This window comes from Panthera leo, chromosome F2 (genome assembly GCF_018350215.1).
Source record: "Panthera leo isolate Ple1 chromosome F2, P.leo_Ple1_pat1.1, whole genome shotgun sequence".
NCBI lineage: Eukaryota > Metazoa > Chordata > Mammalia > Carnivora > Felidae > Panthera > Panthera leo.
In genome coordinates, this window is record NC_056695.1 from 27443223 (window position 1) to 27459582 (window position 16360).

Below are 16360 nucleotides of genomic sequence, written 5' to 3' on the forward strand. Positions count from 1 at the left end.
GTTAGTTTTATCTCAAGCAGTTACCTCCATGTGATTTGCATTTTAGACCTTCCTAAAAGATTTATTTTGCTCTTCTTTTCCATCCATGCCATTCTACATAAGATGCTGTGATACACTTTTCAAGTGCAAGGTTGCTGGAAAAACAGGAATCAAACTGACCATCATTGCCAGTTCTAGAATAAATATATCAGAGAGGCTAAATTATAAGTGATGAAGACAGAGTTGGAACCCGCATTGCACTTCAGAAGTCAGAAATCTAGCTACTCCATGCTGCTTCACTGGAACTCAGATCAAGGCTGAGAATGGAGAGGAGGCTCCTGATCAGAAGGGGAAAATAAATGAAGGATAGCATTTAATTGTTTACTAATTAGCAAAAGAATGACTATGATAATTTTACAGAACAAAATACAAAATTGTGCTCAAATAAAATCCCTGAGTAACACAGCAACAAAATGGAATCTTCTTGAGCTACTGCTTTCCTAAACCACACCATACCATTCTTCCCATGCAGCCTGGAGAGTCAAAAGACAAAGTGGATACTAATCTGCATCATACCACCATCAGATGCAGATCTAGTGTTAATGATGTTTTATTTCTTAGACTGAACTTTCCCCAAAGAGGATGAGCTCCTTCCTCAAGCAACATCATTTTGAAATTATCAAGAAGCCAAGGATGATGCTATTAATTATTCTAAGTGCATGAAATTTTTCTGAAAAAAGAAGTGGCAATCAGAAAGAAAGGTGCCAGGGAGTGGGGCCTGGGTGGCTCAGTCAGTTAAGCCACCCAGTCTTGATTTCTGCTCAAGTCATGATCTGGAGGTCACCTGGCAATGGGCTTTGTGCTGACCATGCAGAGCCTGCTTGGGATTCTCTGTCCCTCCCCCATTCCTGCAGGGGCACACGTAAAAACTTAACATCTTATGATAATGTTTGTTGTAGCTGATTCTCTGATCTCATAAGCATGTATTAACTTCATGTATTAAAGTTGGGACTGAATCCTGCCATTAGAAAATGCTCCTTGATAGATTGCATTGAAAGCCTCCTACTTTTTTTTTAAACTTCTTTTAATGTAAACACTGCATATGTTATTAAAAGATCAATAAAAACATTGGTATTGACTGTGAAATTATTCTCGTAGTAGTGGAATTGAGAATACAATTTCTATCTTATTATATTTCTACAAAAAGAAGAGATTCTTTTCCACAAAGATTCTCATCAATGTTAACTCTGGAGAGAAACATTTGTACCTGTCTCATGGCTTAGTGGTGACAGATTTACACTTTTTCATTTGACTCTATTGTGGAAAATGGGGCACACTTCACAATCCTGTGGTAGAAAAAGAGAAAAATATCCCTATTAACACTGTACCTTAACTAGCTCAGTTAATAGGCTTCAGGCATTCTAACCAGTAGCAATTAAAAAAAATAACTTTAAATTGTATACATTAATTCCAGTAGGATGAAAAGCTGAGATATGTTAACCTTGATTTTATTATTTGGGCAAATACAGAGTTAGACTACTCCCTGTCAAACCAGATACCAATCTCTTACAGAGAATAAATGTTAACTAAGAAAAACAGTAAGCATATTTTATTAAGACTATTTGTTTCTTTCCTGAGCACTTTGGCTACACAAGCTCTACCTACAGTTTCCTAAGTGACCATCAGTGCTTTCTAAGAATGCCAGTGCAGCTCTGTCCAATTAGTGGGGCACAGAGACCAGTCAGATGCTGATGCATTTCACAAAGGAGGTGGTGGTGAGAGGCAAATGCAATTAGGGAATATTATCGCTGTCTTTTGTGCTTTACAAAACAGTATTTTCTCATGACTCCTCTAACTCTTCCTTGACTAAATGGCTTAATATGTGTAAGTTTGATAATTTCTAATAGAGAAAACTAAAAATGCCTTGGAAAAAGGTAAAACCACTTCAACACAGAAAGAGCTCCCTGTTCCAGGTAAAAAGGATCCTGAGTTACCAGGGAATATCCAACTCCTGAAATAACTGATGAATATAGATGCTTCCAAAATTTTCCCAAGTTCTCACTACCTAAGCTATAAGTAACTTTTATACTTATTCCATAAGATTATGGTAGATAAAAAAATTTCAGTTAGATGCTAAAACGCTTTAACACTTGTTTACCTTTCTTGCTTATAGCCTTCCTTGTCCAAAAATTGCTGTGGAATATCTGGTAAAGCTGATAGGAAACCCCAGAAGTCAGCAATTTGCTGTGTAAGACTTAATGTGGCCAACACTGTTAACTTTCATCAGGAGCAATACTGGTGGCCTGAGCCAGGGGGTGTGATCATCAGGTTCACCAAAGATAATGTGAATGAGGATCAAAGAGCAGTCAAACATGGACCTCTATGCACTAGGAAGAAATGGCCTAAGTCAGCTCTTGTTATTGAAGAAAATAACCCATTAGGAATCAGTGAGAATCTTATCTTAAGTTTTAGGGGAGGAATGATATTATTTAAGCTATGATGAGATGTGATTCTTAATACCTGTTAATTGTACTGGGTACATAATATTACACTTTGTGAAATATTTTACATAGGAAATTTTTTTCTATTGCATTTCTGTGGGATAGCAGATAAAAGTGAGATCAACATTTCTTTGAGAAAAATAAGGTAACAAATTTATGAAGAGTAAGTCATAATTTATTCTAAAAATGAGCAGAGTCAAAGAGCATGAAAATTGAAGAGAAAAAAGAGTGATGGGCCTCCCTGATGTGCTATTGTGACCTTTATTCTGGTGTCAGAAAATAGTTATAGAACTACTTTAATCTCAGTGGATTTTACAAACATACCAGAAGCTTCCTCAGGCTTTGGCAAGCTTTGATCATTGCCTCTTACTCCCACCTACACCACTCTCCCACTTACATGTATTTTTTTTTTATCATCTGCCTTCAGAATGGTTTCCTTTATATAATTATTGTAGTAGGTTGTTAGACTATTGGCCCCAATGCATCACGTCTCACTATTTCCTTACCCTGTGTAGAGTTCCTTCCCACACTGACCTGGGCTTGCTCGTGTGACTTGCTTTTGACCAGTAGCATATCAAGAGCTGGAAAGTACTTGTGCATCAAGATTCTCCTTATGGAAACCTGCCATGTGAAGAAGGCTGGCCAGCGTAATGGAGACACCTGCCCAAGCCAACAGCCAGCACCAGTGATCAGACATGTGAAAGCAACCATCTCAGCCAAGTAACCAGATGATGTCAACTTTATGAGTGACCTCAGATGAAAGCAACATAGATCCAACCAAGGGATCCAGCCCACATTGCTGATGCATAATTGTGAGGAAATGATTGCTGTTTAAACCATAAGCATTTTAGGATTGGTTCACTGCATAGCAATAGCTACACCTATATTCACTATTAGATTATCATCTTATTTTATACTACATTTCTCTTCAAATGTTTCCATATTCTAGAAAAAGAGATAACAACTGATAGAGCCTTAATACTTTTCCTCTCCCCACCCCCAGATACATATATGTAATGATATATCCAGCTGACTCTTGAACAATGTGAGATTAGGAATGTCAACCCCCTGCACAGTTTAAAATCCATTTATAACTTTTGACTCCAAAAAACTTAACCAATAATAGTCTAGTATTGAGCAGATGTCTTACCAATAGCATAAAGAGTCAACATATATTTTGTATGTTATATATATACATATATATGTATATATATATATATATATATAATATACTGTATTCTTACAATAAAGTAAGCTAGAGAAAAGAAAATGTTAAGAAAATCATAAGAGAAAATATATTTATAGTATTGTACCATATTGAAAAAAATCAATGAAAAAGTGGACCTCCACAGTTCAAACCTATGTTGTTCAAAGACCCACTGAGCATGTGTGTATGTATATATATACATATACCCTTTAAAAATAATATTATTTCATAAAATCAACTTTTACTTTATCACAAAATTATTTTTTTCAGTTACCTTAAGAAGTAATGCAGAATTGCACAAAGTTGGCAAATTTGAAGGCTCTAAAAATGTTTTACTCCTTGGATTCAGGTCTTAGTGTGCTTTAAGTGGGCACTCATCTTTGCAATATGATTCAAGGAAATTTCAGCCTAGAGAGTCTTATAACATTTTACCTAAGAAAAATAATACATTAATCCACTTTCAGCCAGTAAACCTGTGCTTCTCTTTATTTTCTAAATTCCTTAACAGTGAAGAAAACAGTGTAGAGTTTAAGATTGCCATGTTTAGGAGGAGGGCGGTACAGAAAGAGGGCCCCAAACTTCAACATTATCCAATCACTCAGTATACTACAGTGGGGGGAGGGGGGTCTATGTGGAACATGAAGCCTGGAAAAGGAGACAGATACAATATAATTATGATCAGGATAATGACTCCTATAATTTTGTTTTAAATACGAATGGCAGAGGACTCTGGGGAAATGACAGCAGCTACAGAGAAGGTTTTTATCTCTGAATATCCTACCCCTTCCCTAAAGACACACACTAACAAGAAAAGAAAAAGCATCTGGTAAAGCAAGCCCCAAAACTCACAGACAACATCTATGATAAGGTGCCCACGTGAACTGCAACTTACAACCAGGTAGGGACAAATCCACAAGAGCAAAAAGACCCACATGTGGTATCTAAAAGTATGTGGAAAGAAGTTGAAGGAAGAGAAAGCTGATTTTATATTTAGAAGAGCCAGAGATTCCTATGATTGCCATCACAAACTCACAGAGAACAGCAGCAGAAACTAGCAGTAGACCTTGCAGCCTCCAATCTGCAAATGTGTGCAAGAACTTTGAGATATTCTGAGGCTACAGATGTGTTCTGGAGCCTGTGAAACCTTGACACACATCAAACCAACCACCCTTCTAGAACAAATCCCCAGGCTCAACAGGGCAGAAAAGAAGAGAACCTGAAAAATCAAAGTTGGAGGCCTGAGGAGGAAAATTTGAGAATTTTTTTGAATCATGTCATGAAAATAACAGAAGACAGTGAGCACTGGAATTGTGAAGCTAGAAAATATATTCTTACCTATGTTTCTCTCCTAAAATGGAAATTTATTTCATTTTAAAATGAGGAATAGAAAAATATTCCAGTAAAATCCCACAGAAAGTTAGTAGGAAATAAAAAGGAAAATAAAGATAAGAAAGTCTCAGCAGACCCTGAGAGCCTGACAGAAAGACCCACAAAACAAAATGTGTTGCCTAGTGTTTTTTAAAAAGTAAAAGAAATTTAAAAAGTGATAGAAACTATTTATTAAAAAAAAAACATAAAAAGACAATTACAAGATGAAATGAAGCATTTGGAGAATAGGAAGATTTGAAAAAGTGAAAGAATTCATTAAATAATATGTTTAAAAAATCATTTCTTGAATGAAGATTAAACTAGAAGGAACACAACTTTGAATAAATACAATGGATAACGTCTCCTTGGAGAAATGGCTGATTTCAGAACCAGCACAGGAGAACAAGTTGTTCCTATTACATCTTGTCATACTAGAGAGTAGGGAAGACTATCAAAGACTACTGGGATGTGTCAAAATGACTCAGGAGCCAATCTGAATATGGTCGGGCACAATCTGTGCACTGATAATTACAATAGCATCAATGAAAACAACAACAAAGAAATAAAATACCTAACTGATCATCTTTGAAATATACTCTGGAGTCTTTTTTTTTTTCTTTTGTTTTTTTGGCAAAATTGGTAAATAAAATAAAAGAAACATTTATTCTGCCTTTTCAAATTAAACTGTGACTCAGGGCAACCAAATAGTTGATGAAATGAATATTCCAGCTAAAAATGAATAATAATAATATAATTAGTAAAGGGGCACCTGATTGACTCAGTCAGTGAGGGGTCCAAGTCTTGGTTTCCTTTCAGGTCATGATTTCCTGGTTCAAGAGATCGAGCCCCGCATCAGGCTCCTCACTGAATATGCAGGCCCTGCTTGTGGTTCTCCCTCTCCCTCTCTCTCTCCCTCTCTCCATTTCTCCCCTGCTTGTTCTCTCTCTCTCTCTCCCTCTCCCTCTCTCTCTCCCTCTCTCCATTTCTCCCCTGCTTGTTCTCTCTCTCTCTCTCTCCCCCCGTCTCCCCCCCAAAATAAATATATTAATTAAAAAATAATAATATAATTAGCAGAACATCACCACTTGGTACCCATAATAAATTAATGGGTCTAGGCATTAATAATTGATGGTTGCACATCACAATAAGACAAGCAGACACTTTATAACTCATTTTGGAATTAATGAACATCACGTATGAAGTAGACCTACCAAAAAATCAAACCTGAATTTTTTTCAATGCTCTAGATCTATCTACCAATTGACAGTAAACACATGGGTCAAAGAACATGATAAATGTATAGGCATGAAGGGTATACAATGGACACAATGCAGACAGTTGAGAACCATGCAGGATGAATGCTTTTGATTCAATGGCAGATAAATAAATTCAAGAAAATATGAACAAATGGAGTTCTCTTAAACTTATAACTTAAAAGAAATTGTAAAAACTAAAATAATTAAAGAAAAAAGAAAGAAAAATTGTATCTGGATCATTAATAAAAGAAATAATGGTCATTAAAATTAAAAAATATATATATTTATAGGACAATCAAGGAAATGTGAACTGACCGGTTATTTGTTAATATTAAGGAATTATTGTTAATTGGGGGGTATGTGATGATGACTTTATACTTGGGTTTGAAAGGGGCAGTTATTACATTTTAGAAATAGATATATTAAAATTTTTACTGAGAAAAGAAAATCTAGAATTTGCTTCAAAATTGCTGGGAATTATGATGGTGGTAGTAAGGGGAGGCATAGAGAAAATAGCCAGCAATTGATATTTGATGAGATTAATGGTGAGGGTTTCCATTTGTTTCTTCCTACTTATGTAGATGTTTGAAATTCTCTGTACTAAATTTTTCATAAATGTAGATGGATTAAATGTGTTCTCGTGAGCTTTCAAGAGGAAGAAAACTATTCTTAAATCAGGAGCCTTCTTCCCTGACCAAGAATTCTAATCATAATTCTGCCTTACCTGTCCAAGTCCAGAACTCTGGCACTCAGATTGCTCTGAGGTCTTTGGTGATAAAATCTACAAAAATAATTTTTTAAAAAAGGTTTCAGTCTTAGCTAGAAGACAACAAAGTCTGATAACCAGTCAGAGTAAAGGCTATTCCCAGGTCTGGGGCAGGTTATGTAATATTAGTATATGGCAAAAAAAAAAAAATATATTCTTCCAAAAACTAGTTGTTACTATTGTGTATACTTTTGCAGCAGTTTCTTTTTTGAATTTTCAGTGTTAAAGTAAACCTATTATTTAGGTAGATTTGAATTATCATATACTCAAAGCCTAAAAATAATCAGCTAAAATGACATTAAATCTATTTTGGCCATTGTAGCATATTCTCCAGTCTTGTTTGCTTTGTCTATGCTGTCAGGAAAAGGTGTGAGGAGACCTGCAAATCATTATAATGCCAGGATTTGAAATGGGTTATTTTAGCTTGCTTCCTCCATACTCAACTCACTCTCAGGAACCTCTGCCCTTAGACTTATTTATTTATTCAATACCTCAGATTATTGCATATGTCACTTCTTCCCAAATAAACCACAGGCTCCTTGAAGGGCAGCTACTAGTATTATAAACACTGAATTCACTTTTGGTCTCCCCATCCTAAACACGAGTGCTTTCAAAATCTGTATTACTTAGTATATGTTTGACTATAAAAAATTATAGAAACAACTCGATTCTATCTAATAACAACTGTCCACTACTACTACTACTATTACTACTAAAATACATGAGATAGAGCATAAACAAGAGAATGAAGATAGGGCTGGATGTCCCAGACTACAAAGTGAATTATCCCATTGGTCAACCTTATTGACTGCAAACTGGTGAACCGGTCACCACTTAAATTCATGATTAAGCAAAGAGTCATAATGAATTTTATTACCAAAATTTATACCTAAAATTTTTTATCTCAACTAACCTATAGTTTTAATAGGAATAGGTGAGATATACAGTATTCATTCAGATTCCTAAATAATCCATTCCCTATTTTTTCTTATGAAAATCAATTAGGACTATTATAATTTATCAAAACTTCACCAATCCTCCTTTTATTTTCCACAGTTTGGTATCATTACAAAATCAAGACCTTTTGAAGAATTTAAAAATGTCAAAATTCCTCATCAATGTTACATCACTAGGACAAACTAAGATCAGAATTAGAAAACCACTGGCTAATGCTGAGAAATCATCTCTCGTGATCCACTCAAGGTGGACTAGCATTGAAAACACACAAGAACAGGGATATGAATTCCAAAGTGGACTAGACGCCATAGTTCATCCTTTTAAAAAGGTTTTTTTAACGTTTATTCATTTTTCAGAGACAGAGAGTGAGGGGCAAAGAGAAAGAGGGAGACACAGAATCTGAAGCAGGCTCCAGGTTCTGAGCTGTCAGCCAGCACAGAGCCCCATGAGGGGCTTGAACCCATGGACCAAAAAATCATGACCTGAACTGAATGAAGTCGGACGCTGAAGTGACCGAGCCACCCAGGAACCCCTTAGTTTTTCTCTTTAAAACCATCAGAAATGAACCTGCTACCTGACCTTTGTAATTCTGCAAAGAAACAATAGTTAGATATTTTGTCTCTTTCAGATTCCTGAGCCCCCTTCTCTAGTTTCAGGAATGATTCCAGATACTACAAGGGGTACAAACAATGGGGTTAAAAGAGCAATTTAGTCTACTGTTGCAGCCAAGTGACACACAGAATAAACAAGTTGGTTCACACATTGTTAGTTTCTTCAAGGGCTTTGTTTAGAGGAGTCTCCCTTTAAAGCAAGCAGCCCAGTCAGCACATTGAAATAACTGTGGAAATCAAATTGCATATATATAAGATGTGTCTATTAAAACTTTTATTCAATCTCAGATGCAGAATTTTACTACTTCTTTAGGCTTGGAAAAATATTTTCAGGTAAAAAAGGAGGAGAGGAAATTTTATACTACCCCATACTTCTTCACCCCCTAGCACCTTCTTTTCCCCCTATTTCATCAGAAAATGATATTCTGTAGGAAAGATTTTTTTAATTAGTAGATAAAATATTTAAGTGTGCTAAATTTCTTTATTTATGAAAATTTGTCAAATATAGTTGCCTTTCCAGCACTTTCTAAAAGAAAGCAAAGGTACAGTTTTATTTTTTTCTTAAGACTGAATATTAATTATTATACTATATTGAAACCCAAGCTTGTTTTTAGGAGGCTGTTGAGATATTTCAAGCTATTTATTCCCATACAAATGGCAGTTTTTTCTCCTGTGCTTTCTGCTTGTATTTTTCCTGCTACAATTATATCCTACGCAAGCTGTTACATGTCATTGTTTGATTTCAGGTTCTGAGGTGAGATTGTATATTCTCCCTTCTATAGAATAAAAAGAACTGGTTTCATGATAACCTTTTGCTTTAGATGCCTTCTTTTCCATTTATTCTCACTTCACATCTATGGTAAGATGCCTAAAATAGATGATAGACTTTGTCCTAGTGACATATCAACCAATTATTTGATTTGTTTGACTCATATTCAAACCAGCTACTCCCAAAATACGGCCAGCCTTTCTGCCTGTGGGGTGTAGCCTATCTATAGCCAGGATCTACTGCTACCATTGGGAAGTTTTCTCCATTGTAACAGCACCCAGATTTTGTGTGTTGTCATCTTAGTCACCTGTAGCAATTGACAGAGTTTCTATAATTAATAGTGTTCATTAATGGATGAATGAATGAAGAAAATGTGAGATATATACATATATCATATATATGAACATTATTCAGTCATAAAAAAAGGAAATCCTGCCATTTGTGACAACATACATGAAGCTTAAGGGCATTATGCTAAGTGAAATAAGTCAGACAGAGAAAGACAAATACTGTATGACTCACTTATATGTGGAATTTCACTTACTCTAACTCAAGGAATGGAATAGTGGTTGCCAGAGGCGAGGGGTGGAGGAGATGAGATATTCGTCAAAAGGTACAAACGTCTAGTTATAAGAAGAATATGTTCTGGGATTTATTAATTTTAAAAAATTTTTAAACATTCATATACTTTTGAAAGACAGAGAGAGAGACAGCATGAGTGAGGGATGGGCAGAGAGAGGAGACACAGAATCCAAAGCAGGCTCCAGGCTCTGAGCTGTCAGCACAGACTCGATGCGGGGCTCGAACCCACGAGCCGTGAGATCATGACCTGAACCAAAGTCAGACACTCAACAACTAAGCCACCCAGGCGCCCCAGTTCCGGGGATTTAATGTACAGCATGGTGACTCTAATTAACAATATTGTACAATTGAAAGTTGCTAAGAGAGATCTTAAATGTTCTCACCATACACACACACACACACACACACACACACACACACACACACACACGCATGCACACACAATGTAATTATGTGAGGTGATGGATTTGTTAACTAACTTTATTTGTGGTAATCATTTTTCAGTACATGCATGTATCAAATCATCACACTGCACACCTTAAACTTACTCAGTGTTAAATGTGAATTATATTTCTGTAAAACTGGAGGGAAAAGGAGTCAAGTGGAGCAGGATGAAGCTGATGGAGAAAAGCCCCTGTCCTGAGAAGTACCAAGGGTGGACAGAGAAATGCGGGCCTGTGCCGGTACTGCTAGGCACACTCTGTTCCCATCTGCAGGGAGAGGGTGGGGGCAGCACAGCTGTGATCCCTGTTGTACATGCTGTGTAGCCTCAGGCAGCTTTTCAAAGTTAGATGTTGAAAACTAATAAATGAAATTATAAGAAAGAACGCATAAATGCCTTTACTTATGGTCCTCTTGGCAACTTTTTCCATCTAAATGCTGTTCTCTGCAGTCTCAAATCAGGAAAATTAATATAGAACAGAAGTTTCCAAACTTTTCATCATAAATCTCTCTACCAAAAGAAAAGTTGGAATTTTATGACCTTTAGTAAATAAAACATCTTTTAGATTTTTAATATTTATCATGAGAACATCGAACAGTTACCTACTTTATGCCTGGGAAAAATAAAAACAAGACACAGACTTTAAACACAGACTTTGTTCGAGTATTATTCTTCTTTCGACTTCAGTGAAAGAGTTTTTGGTGTCTGTGTAAGAGAATAAGCAGATGATGACAGAATGCAGGATATCTCTTTCCACATTTTGTGACTACAAGGTTTGAACTAGAATTGCTCAATAACTTTGTACTCTGATTTAAGGGAATATAAATGACCTACTTGTCCTAAAGTATCTGTTATGAGGAAGCCAGAGGTACTCTGCAATTGGCTCAAAATACCATTTATTTATTTAAACTATAAAAGTAGTTTCTATTTAACAAATGAGCACAGATTTTCACCAAAAACCTACCCCACTACATAGCTCAGAGGAAAACTCTGAGGGAAAGAAAAACTATATGGGCAAAATTTCGAGGCCACATCCCCTGTACATGGGATATTGACAGGCTTGTAAAACTTACAGAGGTAGCTAAGGACCCTGGGCATTTACTAAATATATTAGCAAAGGATGGTGGAAAAGTAAGACTTTCCCCAGCCAGGGGGTAACTTAAGTAGATGAAATTTGTCTTTTATGTTCTTTTCCTTGTCATATACCAGTACTATTTCTTGTCCAAGGTGTCTTTTGTATCCTCAGTAGACACACACATGCACGTACACATCCATAGATACAGTCCCCAGTCTGTTCTCTTGAAAATCGGCTATACTAAGGAAACTACATAATACCCTATATTTTACAGACTTTGAAAATACTTTTTTTTAAGTAGGCTTCACACCCAGCACAGAGCCCAATGCAGGGCTTGAACTCATGACCCTGAGATCAAGAACCAGAAGCTTAACCAACTGAGCCACTCAGGTACTCCTGAAAATACTTACATTTTAATAGAAAACATTTACCGTCTCAAAACCCTTTCTAACAAGGGAAGTTATTTCTAATACAAGAGGTTGATAGTTGACAGAGAAAATTTGGGGAGCACAGAGACATGTCTGACCCTTCCCCACCTACCATCTTCTACACTCCTAGGGAAAATTCATCAACACACAGGCTGCAATCCTTTCTGCTAAGCTTTACCAACATCACAATTTCATACAGAGTTCCTTAACTCGTATTAGGCACTCAGTATGTATCCTATTTGTTGAAAGGGGGAGAAGATATGAAGGATGGAATCACCTGAAACTATGTAGTGTACCACATTTAAATCAATATAGATATAAATATTTAAATTTAAGATATATTTAAATTATAATTTGAAATTACTTACTTGTGGAGTTTTATTTTTAAAAGAATCTTTTGGAAAGTCCAACTCTTAACTGAACTCTGTATTTTCACAGAAGGCATGGTCCAAATGAAGAAAATCTTTAATTATTGTTTTTTATTCCAAAGCAAACAAGTATTCATATTCTCTTCATGCAATATTATTTGACAAAAGGAGAATCAATATTTCACATTTTTAAACTAACAATCAAGTCATTGACCTCCTTAGTCAGTTTCAATAAATTTGAATGTTTCCCAATATCTACTCTTTAGCTTGTACCTGAGGAATTGAATACCTACTTAGTTACTTGAATAAGGTTATCAGACCTCTAAATAGGCAGTTCACAGAGCCCACCACCAGAGGGCAATAAAGAAGTTGAATCTTAAAGCTGTATAGTGAAATAGTGGGAGTTTAAACAAAGGCAACATTTCACAGTATGCTTTTTTGACCAAAGTTATATATATAATAACTTAATGGACTATATGTACATGTATTCTGAAAAGTCAGCAGCACACTTCACTGGTCAATTTCTATGGTAAGAGGGATGTAATTTGAGTATAGAAAAACAGTGTACTTACATCTTAAAATTCTACCCCTATAGAATCTACTCACTATTGAAAAATTGTAGGAATAATAGCTTTCTGTGACTCAATGACCAGGCTACCATTATCAAGAGTAAGGTTTATTTTCCTATGATGCTCAAATGCACCGGAAGAGTACATATCTAGGAGAATGGATAAACTCAGAGTGACATACGAAAATAAATAATACTTCAAATGGAAAATGTATGAGATCTAGAAGGAATAGTTTTCTCTGTACTAGTGTGGATATCTGCATAGAGAGTTTCTAAGAAACATAAAAATCACTTCTAGGAAGTATTTTTAGCTAGAAGAGAATTAATTTGGATGAGGGAGAAAAGAGCTGGCTTTTAAAATATTTCATTTACTTATCCACTTGCTTATTTGTTTGCTTGTTTGTTTGTTTTTATGTTTGGAATAAGAGGAAACATTGGATTTAAGACCAGTGTCCCAATGGAACACAGGAACTGAGAACTATACTGGAGCCCAGCCATTGTTTGACAATTTTGTAATAATACTGTGAAATACAGCCAAATAATTTGAACTATACACCTTCTCTCTGAAAATAATCTTAAAACATCCACCTTAACTTAGATGTTAAGTAAGTAGCACAAAATATATTGTGCTGCTTATTATGCTTTCTTTGAGAAAGAATACAGATTCTGGATCAAATAAAAAATGTCAGCAAACCTCATGGATATACAGATTCCTATCATTTAGAACATGCCTCTAGAAGAGGAAAACTGGGTGATAATTTTCCCAGATTTCATATTCTATAAATACTTGTTAGACAAGAAGCATCTCCTGTAAAATATAGTGTTACCGATTCTTTCTTAGATGTTTCCCAATACTACTACAAGGGAGTTCGTCTTTTCTTCACCAATGCATATGGGGAAATGGAGGTGGGTTTAAGAGGGACTATCTAAATAGAGCACAGTGATCAAAACTTTGTTTTTTAAAAATAGAAATTTCTAGGGGTGCCTCAGTGGCTCAGTCGTTGAGCATCCGAGTCTTGATTTTGGCTCAAGTCATGATTTCAGGATCATGAGATCAAGCAATGTGTTAGGCTCTGCACTAAGCATGGAGCCTGCTTAAGATTCTCTCTCTCTCTCTCTCTCTCTCTCTCTCTCTCTCTCTCTCTCTCTCCCTCCCTCCCTCTCTCTCTCTCCCCCTCTCTCTCTCTCCCTCTCTCTCTCTCTCTCCCTCTCTCTCTCTTTCACTCTCCCCCCTACCCCATTCATGTGCTCTCTCTACCCCATTCGTGTGCTCTCTCTCTCAAGTTAAAAAAAATAAAGAAACTTCTATTTAAATAAAGTCTTCTCGGGGCGCCTGGGTGGCTCAGTCGGTTGAGCTTCTGACTTCGGCTCAGGTCATGATCTCACGGTCCGTGAGTTCGAGCCCCGCGTCAGGCTCTGGGCTGATGGCTCGGAGCCTGGAGCCTGCTTCCAATTCTGTGTCTCCCTCTCTCTCTGCCCCTCCCCCGTTCATGCTCTGTCTCTCTCTGTCCCAAAAATAAATAAAAAAAGTTAAAAAAAAAAAAATTTTAAATAAAGTCTTCTCATCCAAACAACACTTAACACAAGTTCTTAAAACCCGGGGTAACAAATAGTTTACAGTTTGTAAATTGGACATGACTGATTTAATTCACATTATGGTTTCTTCCACCAAAATTTGATTGGGATATTATATTAATATATTTTCAACTATCAATTGCAGTTCTGTGGGGACAATAACTGTATTTAGTAAGAATTCAATAAAATTTGATTGGCTATACCACTGACTAAAAGAATATATACAAGAGGAACAAGACAGTTTTAAATTACACTAAATCATAACTATTTTTACATTTAAAAGTACATTTAAGGGGTGTCTGGGTGGCTTAATCAGTTAAGCATCCGACTTCTGCTCAGGTCCTGATCTCATGGTTCATGAGTTTGAGCCCCACATGAGGCTCTGTGTTGACAGCTCAGAGCCTGGAGACTGCTTCAGATTCTGTGTGTCCCTAATCTCTCTGCCCCTTCCCTGCCCACACTCTGTTTCTCTCTCAAAAATAAACATTAAAAATAAATAAATAAATAAATAAATAAATAAATAAATAAATATACATTTAATACGAAATTTTCAAATTTCATAAAAACCATTATTTTAAATTATTGATATATTTTTTGAGAACTTACATATTATTAGTGACAAATATAAAAATCTTCAAGGAAATTTTTAGATTCCAGGTTACTTTTTATAGTAATTATATGAAATAGTGTTGTCATCACCAATATCTGCTTTATAATGCAAATAAGTCATGATAACTTTACTGCTTAAATTTCAGCTAGATCTTTTAAGAGGAAATCTGTCAGGATTGTTACCTATTGTTGCTATTTTCTTCCTTTAAATGTTTAACCTTAATTAACAGGAATTCCTGGAAGGAGGTATTTTATGGGAGCAGAGTAAGCAGAGTAACACCAAGTAAGGGGACACTGAATCACAACTGACATGCAAGAATGTACAGACCGAGGACCAGATAAGATAGTGACTATTTTGGTCTGATATAAAGTCTAATTTTTTAGACTCCAAAGCATAACTTTACATATCTAGCCAAACGATCAATTGAGTGCAAAGGTAGAATTGAGATATTTTCAAATGTTTCATAGTACTTAATTATAAAACAGTTGAGTGAATTTTTGCAAAAAAAAATGTTTCAAAAACTTTGCCTCCTGTTTACTATATTAAAATTTTACAATATTATTGGAGTTTTAGTGTAATAGTAGAGTCTAGGCAAAATAAAAGTTTGTACAAAGCTGTACAAAAAAATTGCTAAATGAAAATCTCAATTTTAGATTGAAAGGTGTCTTCAGAATTTTGAAGCAATTGTTCATTTTCTTTTGATTTCCATAGTGCTACTAAGAAGCCCAATGCCGTGCTTCTGCTGGAACAGCAAAAGGAGAGTCACACTGTTGTTTGTTTGGGTTTGGGAAATTTGGAGGTGGGTATATCTACTCATTAGACAAATTTTCAAATAACCTCCCAATTTTCAGGTCCACTATATGCGTCTGTTTTAAGGTACTTCCAATTCCGGAGCCTTACTAAGGTTTTAGAGGAAAAGCAGCTAAATTCTTATTGACTTCTTCCTTGAGGGACATTTGCAAAGGAGAAAATCTAAGTTTAAATCATATTAATCCTTCCATCTCCATTTCCCAAAATTTTATTAATCATCTGTTAAAATCTTCTCACCAATAATCCTTGCCCTTTTGAGTTTTACATTAATATTAATGTTATATTCCCATAGTTATTAACCTAAGGATTTATTCACTGAATTCTAGGACACATATACTTAGCAAAAGTGGAGATTGCTTTCTATCAGTATTTTCTTCCTTACCATATATTGCAAGAATCTTGAAAAGCATCATGGCCTATATGGAGTTTGAAAATATTTATGGATAAAATATTTCCAAACTAAATTTAAAACTTAATATGGTTGACAC